The 14,535-nt window shown below is 46.3% G+C and overlaps 1 protein-coding gene across 2 annotated transcripts in view; it reads left to right on the top strand.

The window, feature by feature from the left end:
* Positions 1 to 14,535, top strand: part of Argrs (arginine--tRNA ligase-like protein) — a 56,358-nt gene that overhangs the window by 10,150 nt on the left and 31,673 nt on the right. The gene's annotated exons all lie outside the window — the stretch shown is intronic.

Raw genomic sequence — 14,535 nt, 5'->3', positions numbered from 1 at the left:
TGCATCTTCACCCATTTTCTGTGGCGTTTTCGTGTGACGTCAGCAGGAGATGACTTGGCTTGACAGAGCTACTGCACGGCTCACCGACCTTCCGGCAGAGTCGGTCGGCCCAGCGTTTTAGTCCGCCGGCCGCCGACGTGTCGTCGCAATTCGGTCGCTCAGTTGAAACAAAGCTACGACACGTTTGTGAATGGAAGAATGTGCCTTTCTTTACTTTGTTAGCTTGTACACTGTATCAAGCTCCAAGTCAAGGTCGCTCCACACAAGCGCTGCACAAGCGCACATGCGACGCTTCGCTGACTGGTGCGCTAGCAGGAAAATCTAAGGCCACTTGAAGGCGGGAGAAGCCAGCAAAGCCAATATAGGTTCTAAGGAAATGAAATCAACTGGAACTTTTACCTTACAGCGTAAAACTAGGGAGCAGGAAACGCTTTTTTGTGCTGGGTGAACGAGCGCAGCGGTCGGCAGCACGACTACGCATCTGCGAATGCTTTTCCGTCTAAGAAATAGAAATACAATTGCTAGACATGAGATATTGTGGGAATTTGGGGGACGCTTACTGCACGAGTGCAATACAACAAATAGTCACCTAAGCTGCTTGGAATGCTGAAACTACCGTATTTACTCGCGTAATCCTCGCACTCGCGTAATCCTCGCACCCCTAATGTGAGCCACCAAAACTTGGATTTTTTGGTTTCTCGCATAATCCTCACACCCCCAACTTTGCAGCTGCAAAAGTTGCCTGCTCGCGAAACCCGCATGGTGCACGCGCTCTCCAACGCGCGCCCTCCCCCGCCGCCTCTCCGTTCGGCGGAGAGCGCTGTGTATCCAAGGCCATCCAGGCGCCATAACAACCTGCATGGCTACTCCCTAACAGGCGCCCTAACACGCTACTCACACTGTCCTTGAGCCGGTTTCGCGCATGTTTCGCGTGCGCGCAACTAGACGGTGTTCGCTCACGCAGCCCGCTGTCTTGTCGTGTCGCCGTCGTGGTCCCGTCGTTGAGCGGCAGCAGTCAGTGAGTCACTTGCGTCAGTGGTGGATAGCTCGCTGCCATTTTGAGAACTTTTTGGTCTCTTTGTTTTGTGCTTGGTGCCGCTTCGCCATGGGGAGGAACGCCAGCTACACTGCCGCTTTCAAATTAAAAGCGCAAGAGTACGCGATCGAACACGGCAACCGTGCCGCAGGCAGGCACTTTGGCGTCACCGACTTCAACGTGCGTTACTGGAGTAGGGCACGCACATACGGCGACGAGATAGGGCGCGCGCCAGAAAGCAAAGACGGCAATTTCGTGATCGACGGGAGACTGTTTACGTTGTAAATAATAAAATAAAAAGAAATAGCTGCTGTTGGCAACACTGAGCTTACATATACAAAAAACGACCGCTACATTTAGCGGGATTGGCACAAGGCAAATTGGCAACACTGTGCACCGGATTTTTTTCCCCGCATAATTCTCGCACCTCTAACTTTGCATTGACTTTTCCGAAAAAAAAGTGCGAGGATTATGCGAGTAAATACGGTAAATAAAAGTGTAAACTGGTTATACATTATATACCTCGTATTTCCAAGGTCGGCAGCGCTCGCCCGTGGCCGAGTGGTTTGTAGCGCTAGGTATGTCAGTGCAAGTGTTTTGCAAGTTACAAGTTCGAATCCCCGCGGGTACAAGCTTTTTTTTTTATAAGTTAACTTTTTCGTTTTCCGCCGATGTTTTCTATACTGAGTTCACCTTTTTTTGGGCCGCAACGTTCATTGCTCCACGAACTAGTTCACAGAACGCGCCCAGGCTGGCACTGGCGCGCTAGCGAGTTCTCGTTGGCGTGCTGTTGCCATAAGATGATAAGCACCGACTGCTTGCGGGCAGTGGACACAGGCCAGAATCAACGGACCCTTGGCCTGGTGCGAACACGCTTTTTACGATACAGGCATGAGTGAGGCAAGCTCCAAAAAGGGGGGAAAAGCGCATGGCATTTGAGCATCTGCGGGGACGCGGAGGGCGTTCATCCACTGCGTAGGCCTCGGCTAGTGATTTCTACGATTCCAAGCCGTCCAGGGCGGCTTATCTTATGCATTTTACAGCCGACAACATGGCAGAAGCACTATGACGATTACTGAGATATCAAGAATGCCCATCAGATAACGTCAAATGTCAAGCATGTTGTTTTATAGAACCGAAACCGAAATGAATGCTAATCATGAGCATCGTCCAGTCACGGTGCACCTCCTCCTGTTGGCACCGCGTTTAGTTGGTGCGGCCGCCGCAGACCGCGCGTGGTAGTTTGTCTTCTTTCGAGCTTTCTAAATAATTACTGGCTTGTCAACCGGATAAACGATGAAAAGTGTGTTAATTTGAGCGAGTCTACGCAGTGCAAGCAAAAATGGGAGCTTGACAAATTCACTTCAGTGTCCCTTTAACAAATAAAGTGCACACAAGCATCGTCATAGTCATCATAAATCCTTCCTTACAAATCAGGGAATGTGTGATTCAAAATGAACTCCAATCTATTTCAAGTCCTGCCAAGTAGTTACTGGTAAATTAAATGTAATTCCGAGTAAACTTTAAGGAATTTCAAGTTATTTTAGGTGATTACAACTATTGTCAAGTTGAGTATTCAAGGCTATTTGGCTACTTTTAAGACCACCTAGAAAGGGATAATACATAACAGGATTGAGGAGGTACGTAGACTTACAGTTGGTGTTGTCACAGGCCAACATTGCAGGTGCGATTTTAAAGGGACCCTGCAACGCTTGAGAAACGTTTTTCGATATCTTAAAGGGACAGACAACCGATTTTTGTTGCGTATATGTTCTCTAGCTCATATGAAAGCCAGCGTTTTGCATAGCCCGGTAACCACGAGCAATTTTTAAACAAATTGGCGGAAATAATTTTAATTTGGCAGCAAACTTCCTGAAATCGGAAGGGTGGCGGTTCGTAGTGTTGAAACTTGACACTACAATATGTGTCCCTGTCACGTGACCTGCAAACCTGGCAGCTGCTGCAACTGCTGAAACATTTATTTACGTATTGAAAACCTTTTAACACAAGTATTTAAGCAAGGTTAAAGTGTATATGTATTTCTAAACATTATTTTGAAAATTTTAAAGACACGCCGCCCGCTGTTGCTGGGTTGCTCTCAGTGTGGCCAGCTGAGCCTTCATGCCCAGAATCAACGGCAGCGTTCAGTAAACAGACCCAGCGAAGGAGCTTTGACGATTCTGCCTGAGTCAGGGGCGTTTGTTCTGGCAAAATATTTGATTTCGGGGAGAATCGAACTTCCCACCTCCCACGGCCGCTGGATGAAAGGCGCACTGACGTGCAGCCTGCCGCGTGCCTCCAAAGCGGTGTGAGTGCGCCTAGAGCCAAATACTGCCACCGCGGCGCCACCTTTCCGGGACTGGTTGCGGCCCGCGGGACGCCGGCTTACGGGCCGCTTATTTCGAAGTGTGGGCTTATCATCGGCGTTCCACGCTCTACATAAGGCATTTACCAGCACTAATGTTACGCCTGTTAAAAGACAAACACGATTAGCGGCGGCCGAGCTTCATTTGGTCAAGATGGAAGTTAAATACCGTTCTCAGCAGCAGCATTACGCGTTGATAGTGTGCTTTCTGTCTCGCATTGCTGTGTCGTGTCTTACATCGCCTGGAATGCTCTTTGTGACCTCACGATTTACGTTTTGACTGCAAGATGCGACTGCAGAGGATATATTAAAATTCCGGACAAACAGAAACAATGTTTGTGACGGCGCTTGTTATTTATGAGTGCCAACACTTCTCAATGTTTAAGACATAACCAACTTTTAAGTAGGCTTTTCCTCGTGCACTGAATAAAACGCCACAATTCATAATAATTTCACGGCATATGTGACTTGATTACACGCTCTTTAGTTATGAAGTTATACTACTATCATAGCTATGTCGGCCCTTTTTTTGACAATATGTATCTACAGTTAAATGAAAAGCGATTCCAGTTTCTACCTGATATTTATACTTGTTCTCTGTAGCCTCGAAAAAAAATTAAGGAGAGCAGACGGGATGTCCGGGTCAGCAAAAAATTAAGGGGGGAGGCTGGTCTTAGACAAACTTTTTTATTTTTCAAGCTATTAAGATGAAAACTTCCAAACAGATGTATTTCAGCATTCTGATTTCAAATATCAATTTAGATTTTGGATATCGCAAGTAGTTCTAATTTCATACAGATTTCATTGTTAAAAGCCTATCCCCAATTAAAAAAAAAATCTGCTTTAATGATGCTTCTAAACTGCACTCCATTGCATTGCTTAGCAACCAGGGAGTGCAATAAAAGTATTCCCATGCTTCTAGCCTTCCTACAACCAATTGTATGAGGGTTCAAACAACAAAGTTTGAACAAACTTCGTCCTCATACAACGAAGTTTGTTCAAACAACGAAGTTTGAACCCTCATACAATTGGTTGTAGGAAGGCTAGAAGCATGGGAATACTTTTATTGCACTCCCTGGTTGCTAAGCAATGCAATGGAGTGCAGTTTAGAAGCATCATTAAAGCAGATATTTTTTTTAATTGGGGATAGGCTTTTAACAATGAAATCTGTATGAAATTAGAACTATTTGCGATATCCAAAATCTAAATTGATATTTGAAATCAGAATGCTGAAATACAACTGTTTGGAAGTTTTCATCTCAATAGCTCGAACAATAAAAAAGTTTTGTCTAAGACCAGCCTCCCCCCTTAAAACAAATATTTGCCGAGCTTCGGCAAGCTAATTTTTCGGCAAGCTTCGGCAAGCTAATGCGTAAGCATTCAAACACCGCTTTTCCATTTCACTTTTTTTTTTTCTTTTCTTTGTTATTTTAAACCAACAATCTACATCTAGAATATCATTATTATTAATTGTGTGAACTGCGTGAATTACGCATTTTTTGTGCAGATACACTTCTTGAATTACGTAGAGATTATGCTTGGGTACTCAAAAAAGACAGCTGACGTAATAATAACCTATGTGAAAATTTTCCTACGCTATGAAAATTAATTCGAATTGACGCGCAGTATGTTCACAGCAAAACTACCGCAACGTCTTTAGAGCGAGCTAATTTGAGCATATACTGGTGCTGCTCCAGGAGCCCGGCCGTTAGCTTCAGGGATAAATGCATATGGGTTTAAATCGGCGATGAAATAACGGAGGAAATTTACCTAGGGCTAGTTCTCATCGCAAAGTTTAAAAAATGCTTAGCAGCTAGGAGAGTGGACCGTACGCACTGTCTCTTGAACACAGCACGGCGCATTTATTTTTCTTTCTATACAACATCTGTAATCAAGTTTTCGGTAGCGTGTTGGATGGCGTTGTCGTGCCTGCGAAAATGAAACAACCCAAATCTCTATGCGCGGGAAGACATGATCGAGCCAGTATAAAAGTATCAAAAGACACGCATAGCAAAATGTCTAGTCTTCAAATCATTTTCAACCATCCTATCGCGTGTCCCCGTTTTATGAGGTGCGCATTCTGCCCGGCCAACTTGTTTTTGCAATAGAAGTGTCTTTAAGGCAAGCTTTATTCTGTCGCCGGCAAATATTCGTCGCTCTATCGTTCGTCGACACCACCTTTCCCAAGAAAATGTGACGTTTTTTAAATTTCTGACGAATAAAGTCCCGCCAAATACCTGCCGCTTGAACTGTAACTAATCAACTTGCGGCTTTAAACTGTGCAACGCGGTGTACGTGCTGTGGTTGAGACGTTTTCAGACAAAGCTAACCGGCGGTTACTATCTTTTTGTTGAATATTATCTTTTTTATCAATGTTGTTGAATATGGAGCATCTTTTTAGATTTGTTAGATTTAAAATGTATTGCCTATATCTCATTCAAAAATTATTTTAACTTCTGGCTGCCTCAGTCGCGGCGACAGACTGACAGACATACATACATATGGACAGACAGTTTTCGCGGTTGAGTAGCCCAGGAAGTACAGATCTTTAAAACCCGTGCGCTGGCTGTGTCTCTCAGTCGGCGCAAGCGCCGCCCCGTCCCGAAACCGGTCCCCGAACGCTAGCGCCGCGAGGGAGTCAAGTGGCGGCAAACGTAAACACCCCACTCACGCCCTCACCCGTTGAATTCCGGGTGACGCAGCAGGCCGCACCTTGAGTGCGCTCTCATCCAGCGGCCGCGCACCTCCACAACGTGAAGCCAGATTCTACCTATCGTCTATCCCAACAGATGGCACATTCGTGCAAAATAGACCGTTGCATTAAAAAAACACATAAAGGAACAGAAAAGCCTGCAATTCAAACTTTTTTAGCTGGGGACAAGTTTTTAAATATCGTTTTTCATTTCGGATACAGACAAAAGTATGTTGCCGAGCTACTCTATGTCATGGTTGCCAGAATTAGTTTTGGGAGGGACACATACGGCTCGTAGATCTAAAAATTTCGATGTAAAAAGTTCTAGAGCGCGTTATCAGCAAAACCGCTTCTCGTCAAGGTGCTTTAAGTGATGCTCTTTCATTTGGGATAGAGAATATATACTCGACAAAAATCGGTTGTCTGTCCCTTTAAATGCTTGCAGAATGCAGTCAGCCAACATGATCAGTACTTAGATGAGGGGGACGCAAAGTAACTGAACCGCTCTGTGCCAATCAAATAACTCAGAAAATTGCTCAAAAGATTTTTCTTCTTTCCCGGTCTTGGCGTTCGTCGACCCCTGGTGTAGCAGCTGTTGGCCAGCTTTCTTTCAGCTGCAGCAATGAACACATTTGATGGCCACTTTAGAAAGAGGGCCACAAAAGCAAAGCAGAAACGGAATGCGTATCTGCTGTGACAAGCAGATCACTCGGTGCACAAGCAAATCCTGCAGTGCCGCTCTGTGCTGGCGATAGCTATAGCTTTCGCAGTGCTTTCAGATGCAAAGGAGAGAGTGAACGCATTTATCGGAAGTGTTGCAGGGTCCCTTTAAGTCTCCCCAAAACGGGCACGTTATGGTTGCGATGCAATAAGAAAGGTTGCTCCAGTCTGATACTGTACAGTAAAAGAAAATGTAAACGCGGACAGATGGCTTGGAGTGAGTGGCCAGTATGGTTGGGTATGTGGGTGACTTGTGGTACTACGTAAGGAGCAGTGCCAACATAGCTGTAAAAATCTTGGGAAATAGTACGAGACTGCCAATCTGACTGGCAAGTGCCAGATTTTGCTTACTTTCGATCTGTTATGAGTGTGAAGAGGGTATTGGCCCCGAGGACATACCGTGCATTGGTGAGACAGCTGCGCATATTGCGCACTTTTGATACAAACCTGCTTTCCTGCGCCAGGCTGCTCCAAAAGCTCGAAAATTGGAAAAATTGCGCCAAACTGCTCCAAAACAGTCTGAGAGCCAAGGATTTTAACGCTCCCGCCAGTTTCAGTGGGGGAAAATGCTTACTGACGGCATAATTTTCCAGCACCCCCAAGGTGATCCTGTTTGTAAAGGTTTAATTGATTGACCATTCAATAAAAAAAACGCATAAAATTGTCCCGAAGATAGTTTTTTCGAAGGTCACCATGTCGGGTTGCACATGTTATATTCTGAGTTTTTTAAAGTTTTCCCATTGGAAGCAATTGCAAAGTCCTGTAGAAAAAATACGTATGTGTACTCAGGCGACAAACTACTGGTGAAAATTGACGAAAAGACGGCAATTTTCGGAGCACCGTATCTCCAGAACGACATTACTGGGCGCTGCCATCTTGGTGTGGTGAATATTGGAAAACATGGCCGCTGGGCGAAGCAGCTGAAGCAGTTGCTCGTTGTTCAGGCAGAGTGCTCTGTGCCGATTTCTACTCTGGTTTTGGTTATGGGGGTGGCTGGGTTTTCATTTAGTCGTTTGATCTGTTGAGGGAAGTTGCGTGACTCGAACGGGAGTTCATCAAAAAGAACGTGGGGCCCGTGAATTCGCCGTGTTTCGGCCTCGAGTGAGAGGCGCGGTGCGTGCTTGAAGTGAAATTTCAGACTCATTGCGGTGTTATAATAAAACGCTGAGTTATTGCTGCCTTTGACAGCAAGCTTGCGAGTGGCGGAAATGGGACGATCGACGCTGCAGAAGTGGCGCGGCGCAGGCTACATCGCCGCAAAATGTTCAAGCAGTGGCTGATAGCGGGACGGGCTATTATTGCACGCTAGTAATAATGGTTTATCTATCTGAAGTGAAATTTAATGCCAAGAGGGAGCTGGCTAAACATACCAACGTTATTCAAATTGCGATCGTAGTGAATGCGCACCATGGGGATTGAAATGGGAGGGCTGGTGGGGTGCGAAGATTGTCACCTCGCTTTGCGCAACTTTTGCCATGCCTCTACAATTGTGTGTAAAGCTGAGTCTGGGATTACAAAAATAATAATTTCAGCGTTCACATGATAATGAAAATGCCTTACGATTGCTTAGTTTTTCGATTCGATGTTTTCAACGGCACTCCATGCTATCTATGCATAGAGCCCAAGAATTTATAAATGGCTTGTAAAAAGATAGTACAGTTCGTGCCTTGTGATACTCTAATAGGAAAAACTTCATTGAAAGGCTGTTTCAGTGTTATGTACGTTCAAAACCCATTAAAAAGTGCACTCCCCCCCTTCCCCTCGAGTTGCCAAAGATTTGATTTTTAGGCTCCTAAGGTGACATAGTGAATGTCTGCTCCAAATCAAGGTTCTTCTGCTCCAAAATCGAGATTTCGCTGCTCCAAAAACTGCTCCCAAATCTGATTCAGCTGTCTCACCCCTGACCGTGGCGCCACCTACGAGTAACGTCACTTGTAGGACGCCGGGTTATGCTGTCGTCTGCTAGAACACATTTCCTGTGCTTATGTGACCGCACGTTTTTTGTTGTGGCCACCGTGTGCCCTTTCCTCACGGCTTTGTAGCAAATTACAGAAGGAAGTTGTCTACCCACCAGATAATTCGGGCAAGCAATCAACGGCTCGCTTGTTCCCGATGGCACCGCCGCGGCTGGGTAATGGCTACCATCGCCACCCACAGCTCATACGCAGCCAGCTAATGCCAAGGACGATACAGTGGGTGCCTAGAAAAGTATTATGAAATACTTGCGACGTGACATGTACGTCACTGTGTGTGCAAGAAAATAGACCTTGCAACAGCGACAGAAACGTGCCGCTCAGTTGCGATCTCGCCACGCGCACTGCGCGCATTGCGTGGTAAAGGAATGACTACGTGAGACCGGTGAGCGGATTGCTTCCCTGCACATGCTTAAAAGTGCTGGTACGATCTGCACTTTGGCATAGGCAGTGCCTATTTCCCCTCCTATGTTTTTTTTTATATTCATGCCCTGATTTGATTAACGATCACTAGTACTCTGTACTGCTGATATGCTTACTTTTCGGGACAACTTGTCCGCAATAAACGAATGGTATTGACGCGAGTTTTTAACGCCTTCGAGCGGGTTTAGACTTGGCTCTGTTAATTAAGACCTCTGCAACACGGGATTTTGTCTGTTTACAATGAGCCTGCGCCTTTCTCTAGCATCAAGTACGAGAACTCACGATTGCTCCCAAAAGGCATGGTTGCGTACGAGGCGAAACTCGTCGTGGGGTAATGGGGACTTTAAGAATAGGGGAACCAAGCGTTGGAGGCCCCCCAAGAAGTTCGTGGAACCCAAAGCAACATGCTTGCGCACGAGGAGTTTTAGAAGAGGGTCATCTCCAACAGCTAAACTCGCCGCCGGTTTTGGATGCGCCGAGTCCGATGTTGGGAACTTTAGGCTTAGCGTCGCGGCAGATATTTCATCGCCGCTATCGTTACAGTCGCGAATGACAGTCCCTAACACAACTTTTCACCACACTGTCACCCCTTTTCTCGTATGTGGAAGTTTGTATCCGTGCGTGGTGGCTGCATTTAAGCCATCGATGATCAAGATACCTGCCACGGCCTCGGCTGATTTTTGCGCGCAGGTATCGCCACCCTTCGGCCGCTCGCCCCACCGTGTGCGAATGGGCTGGCGGTGCGGGGCCGGACATCCGCGGCCGGTCGCCATAGCCACCCTTCGGCCGCTCACCGCACCGTGCGCGAACGGGCCGGCGGCGCGGTCGCCGCAGATCGCGGCAGATAATTGAACATCGCCTTGAAAATCACAGCTGACACTAGGCAGCACAATTTTTCACCACACTAACATCCACTTTCCCGAATGTGGACCTCTTTTTCCGCGATCAGTGTGATTTTAAAAAGCGGCAACAATGTGATGCTGTCGCTACCTGCGTCGGTTCAAGCCGCTGGCAGGCTGCAGGCACGGCGGATGTGTGTGCGGGGCGTTTCTGCTAGCAGTAAACGCTTCATGATTTCCTCCTTCACCTATTTCTTTAGAACGACAACCGAAATCTACAAATTTAGCTCGGTGATCGTCGTAGCCGAGCTAAATGCTGATCGGGGGAACGAGCCGCAGCGTTCACTTACACCGGGTTCGGTCGCATACGTCCGCATACGCCATCACGCTCAAGTTGTTTGCGGGCAGCCTGCCACGGTTATAAAGCCCCCCTGAGGTCAAACTACGCTTCACGCACTGGTAATCAACTTCAAACGCCGAAAATTAGCACGGAAATGCACTTACAAAGCGGGTCCTAAACGAAATGTCATGCGCGGCAAGCCAACAATGCAGCAAGGTAGGAACGGGGATCCTGCAAGTGACGTAAAAACGATCGCAGCGCCGGCCTCGCCAGTGTTGGCCCTCGTGGCCAATAATTGTGGTAGCGCTATTCTGCGCTGCATCCGCACTGATCAGACAAGGCTGGTGGGGATTCCTGATGGCAGATGCTTATTCCAACTTGGTTCCCTAGCTTGCTAGGGATTTGCCTGCTAGGGATCAGCTAGCATTTGCCCCGTAGTGTGTGCTCTTTTTTCCCAATCCTTATCATCGAGTTGCATCCCCCACGACTGGTGAATTGCAAAAGTAATTCCAATCTTCAAATCTGGAAAACGGTCTTCACCCCTAAACTATCGTCCTATTTTGTTAACCAGCAACATTTGTAAACTCCTCGAACAAATATTACACACACAAATTATCAACTACCTGGAGTATCATAACATTATATATAAATACCAACGCGGATTTCGCTGAGCATATTCTTGTGGTAGGTACCTCGTACGTTTCATTCATGACATTCATTCAACTGATAGTAGATCCCAAGCTGACGCCATTTTTTTTTACTTTCCAAAAGCTTTTGACCGTGTTCCTCATCCAGGCTCCTCACAAAACCTATTTTTTTATTTCTTGTCCAATTTTGCTGAAACTATGCACTCTTGTACAGTTTTTTGGGCTGATTTCAAATATCCAATCAGTTTTTGCATAAGTCAATTAGTTTGGATAATTACTAATTAGCCACCATTTTTTAAGGCCTAAATTAAAAAAAAAGTGGTCCATAAAAAATGTTTATTAACGCATGATTGGGTAGTCAAATGCATAAGCAATGAACTAATGGGAGCACTTTTCTCAACTTGGCTTTAGTAGCAGTTTTACAGCTCATTGAAAATCGGTGTTCAGATGGTGGCCATTAGTGGTAGAGGATGAAATGCAAAATAAGTAATTATCAAAGATCATTTTCAGAAATCTGTTCCCATTAGTGCAGAGTATGCATATTTAGCTTCCTGGTGGAAAAAAAAAAATATAGCTGTACCTGCCATACATGCAGAGATATTGAGGCCTTAAAACTGAGTGGAGTCCAAAATTTGTGTTTTGAGGAAATGGCAAAAAACCAATAACATGAGATTTAATTGACAACAGCAATTAGTATGTACATATTCATAATGGTTGCGAGTTAGTAGCCTCCAGGGATATATAGTCTGTCTGCTTTCCAGCATTGGTGTGCCGCTTTTTCACCGCTCGCTGGACATTTTCAGCCGCTGCTCGCTTTCGAGCCGATTCAGCTGCCCGGCGCCTGTCCTTTTCGGCCGTCCGTCTGGCACTTTTCTGGCCAGGAGTCAGGTTCAGCTCCTTGAGGATCCCAGCAGATGTCCTCTCGTTGCCTCCGTTGAATCTCCTCACAGCTTCAGCCACGGCAGCTTCCACAGTAAAGAGGGACGCATGGCGCTCCTTCGGGGCTAGGGCCCATGTCATGGAGTGCAAGCTCTCGTTGTTGTTCTGCGTTTGTCCCCTCTGGCAACGCTCGAGCAGTTTCCTGTCCGAGAGGCGCTCGTACACTGGCCGCAGGGCTTTGCACACGTGAGGTGGTAAGTTGTAGCGGTGTTTTGGCGTGGGCTCTCCCTTTGCAACAGCAGCATTTTGGCGGCACCACGAATCCGGGCCAGTAGGGCACAGCCTGTGATCAGAAACAGTGTCGTTCGAGGTCACATGGTGGTATGTTGCCATCACCGCCTTCTGAGTCTCCTCCACATTGCCCTTGTGCGATTTTAGAGCCCAGCCGTAATAACGGCTCAACTTGGTGATCAGCTCTCCTGTCAGCCGTCCTTTTCCGCCACCACTTTTCGACCTTAGTGTACGCAGGTTAGTTCCCATGCGCTTCTCGACATGGTCGATGCAGTCTTATTTTACGATTTTTATGTAGCCGTAAACACCGGCTTCCGAAAGAGCGAGGTACGTGCGGCAATCCCTGTCACACAAGATTGTAGTGTACCTCAGCTCATACTTCACGAACGACCGCTCAAAAAGAATGAGTGCTGCCTGCACCTCCATCTCCCCTGCCTTCTTGTTTGTGTTTTTCTGACACACGTGGCTTTCCTTCCAGGACTGGTAGGCGGGATCGTTTTTGTCTGGCGCATGCTCACAGCCGGCACAGAAATTGCTGAGCACTACGTAGTCCAGCACGAGCCCCGTAAAAATTTCAATCACGGTCGCGACGCCAATGTGGGACGTGTGTCTGCGGGTCATCCATGAACTGTCGTAGGAAACGGCGATGTTTCCCGGGTTGTCAATGTCGAGCTCACGATAAAGTTCATGAACGGACCGCACGGACTCTGTCGTGACACTGTTTTGCTATATTTGCACCTGTTGCGGGAAAACTTGTCCCCTACTGAAACAGGCTTCCCATCACATTACAATTAATCTATTCAGCTGCCACAACCCCTTACACCCCTACACCAAATCCCGCAATAGTTCACTTCACACCTCGTTATAGCACTTAGGTTTTCGCCAAGGACACCCACCGAATCGAGCATAGCAGCTTTCTTGTGTTCAATGTGTCGGAGTGTGTGCGTGCTTGGGGCAGTTCGTACGTTTCCCACGAATTCAACGGCTCAAAAAGAAACACCACACGGGTGATTGGTGAGGTTAAACACAGCATGTCTTGCTTTTGGAGCACTTAATAACCGCTTCGAAGTTATCAAAACCAAAAGGAAAATATGGCGGCCCACTGATTCTTTGGTAACTTGAATGCATCCAGCGAAGCTGATGTGCCCACGTTGCTTTCTTTCGCGTTTTAATAAGCTGAAGTTATTAAGATGTAGGATATATACAAAAACGGCTTATGATTTTTTTGCAATTTTCACGAAGGTAAACCCCAAATTAGCTGAAGAAACTAAACGCAATCATTTCTAGTCTGCCATTAACCTACTTTTGTGTGATCAATGAAACTTCAAATTATCCTAGCAGGCAGAAATGTGGATGCTGCAAGGCAATTTTCGCAGTGGTTTTGGTGAACCTGGTGAGGCTGCTCAAAAGGGTTCAGAGGCAGTACCTTTCATGCTATTGTATGAAAACTGTGACTGCTAACTATCTATGAGGCCGACTAAGGTAAATCTCCCCGCGATTGAGTAGGTGTTGAAGCAGTGAACCATAGCATAATTCGATTTGTAATGGTTTTCAAAGAATGCGATTTACGAGCTAGAAGTGTTCACTAGAATGATGTATTGACAGCTGCAGATATTTCGAAATGTTTGTAAGTCCAGCGTGAACTAACTAGAAGGAGCACGTGACACTCCTCACACTGGTCTTTGAGGTCCAGTATAGTGCATTCTTTCCTTACATATTCACATTCAGACTCGAGTAATAGGGCCCCTTTAAAGGTGGCTTGGATGCAACGCGTGTTATTGCTGACAGACGATGGAGACCCGAAATATCCCAGGTTAGGTAGCTCTAACAGTTTTGCTGTAAAGTAAGTTTGCTTCGTGAAAGCAAGGCCCGGATTATTTTATTTTAAAGATGCGCTGCAGTGACTAGAGCCATTTACGAGTCCATGCCAGGTCATATTCATGATGTCATTGCCGTTGACGGGAACTACACCGGTCACTAATGTCGCATTTCATCTAAGTAGGAAGCTATGCCTATTACTTCTTGTTTAAAGCAGAAGTTACCTGCAGTATTTTTACATCTTTATGCTGTAAGGGAAATCATTACCTTTACATTTTTATTTTTGCAGAGACAAATGGAATGTCGTAAGAGCCTTCTGTTACATTCGAGTGCCTCACTTAAATCATGAAAACCGCCAGTAGCTCATTTATTAGTGTTGTTCAGCTTCTTTGGTTTTTAAAGCAAAGCTTTCTAGCTCTACCAGCCAACGGTTCTTCCGTGGCGTGCAGGACACCAAACTCCCAACGCGGTGGAGGCTGCGGCGGCGGAGGGGAGGATGGGAGGGTGGAAGG

The sequence above is a fragment of the Haemaphysalis longicornis genome, unplaced genomic scaffold, assembly GCF_048455015.1.
Source record: "Haemaphysalis longicornis isolate Haplotype H1 unplaced genomic scaffold, Haemaphysalis longicornis Haplotype H1 scaffold_3, whole genome shotgun sequence".
Classification (NCBI taxonomy): Eukaryota; Metazoa; Arthropoda; class Arachnida; order Ixodida; family Ixodidae; genus Haemaphysalis; species Haemaphysalis longicornis.
The sequence above is the reverse complement of the archived record's forward strand: the minus strand, read 5'-3'. Positions and strand labels throughout refer to the sequence as shown.